Source organism: Sinocyclocheilus rhinocerous, unplaced genomic scaffold (genome assembly GCF_001515625.1).
Source record: "Sinocyclocheilus rhinocerous isolate Xijiao unplaced genomic scaffold, SAMN03320098_v1.1 scaffold1830, whole genome shotgun sequence".
Classification (NCBI taxonomy): Eukaryota; Metazoa; Chordata; class Actinopteri; order Cypriniformes; family Cyprinidae; genus Sinocyclocheilus; species Sinocyclocheilus rhinocerous.
In genome coordinates, this window is record NW_015650704.1 from 102,096 (window position 1) to 103,184 (window position 1,089).

Genomic DNA, 1,089 nt, shown 5'->3' on the forward strand with positions numbered 1-1,089 from the left:
AAGAGACGAGAGAACTGAAGAGATCATCATTTCCGTCTGTAGATTCAGGAGATGCTGAGAAAGACTGGAAACTCTACAGAAAACAGAAATCAAAACTCATCAGCTCCACACTTCACCCAATAACCTGCAGGAACATCAGATTTGACTCGACTGATCTTTAGTAACTCTCCTCAATCCAGAACTTTCACAGCATCAGCATCATTCTCCTCATATTCATTATATCACATTAGAGCAACAGATTCTAGAATTCACCACATGCACTATATGTAAACTTTCTAGGAAATAGTTTGGATGATAAAACATCTGCTAAGAACATAAATGTCCATCTAACAGCTCAAGCACATCAATGGAGTCTCATTGTAGGAGCCGTGGGAACGGAGCGAGGCCGGTGGAGTAAGTGATAATGCACGACACCTGCGCCACTCGGTCTTGAGTACCACGGAGGAGCTCCGGAAGGATAAAAGCAGGAGTGATGACAGTGCAAGACGAGAGAGGACCAGGCCTGGACTTTATTTTGTGTTTTGTGTGCGGCAGTCATCCGCGAGGGGCTGCTGCTTTACTTTCATTTTCTGTTGGTTTATTTTATTAAAGTGTTTAAATGTTCACCGGTTCCCGCCTCCTCCTTCCCGAACTACGAACTGTGTTACATTGGTGCCGAAACCCGGGAGGAAGGAGGGACACCCGTCTCCTTTTCTCTCGCCTCGTCTGTCTGTCCTTACCCCCAGGTACGCCGCGGCCGCCGTGATCGGCTCCCCCGGAGGGGGGAGGGGAGGAGTAGAGCGCAGTCTCGTGAGTACCCCGCGGCCTGCGAGGGGCGATGGGGGTATGTGACGAGTGGGGGCGGGGCTGAGAGTCGTGGGAACGGAGCGAGGCCGGTGGAGTAATTGATAATGAGCGACACCTGCACCACTCACCGGTCTCGAGTCCCACGGAGGAGCTCCGGAAGGATAAAAGGAGGAGTGACGACAGTGTTGGACGAGAGAGGACCAGGCCTGGATTTTATTTTGTGTGTTGGTTTCGTTTGTGCGCGACAGTCGTCCGCGAGGGGCTGTCGAGTTATTTTGTGTTTATTTTATTATTAACGTTTTT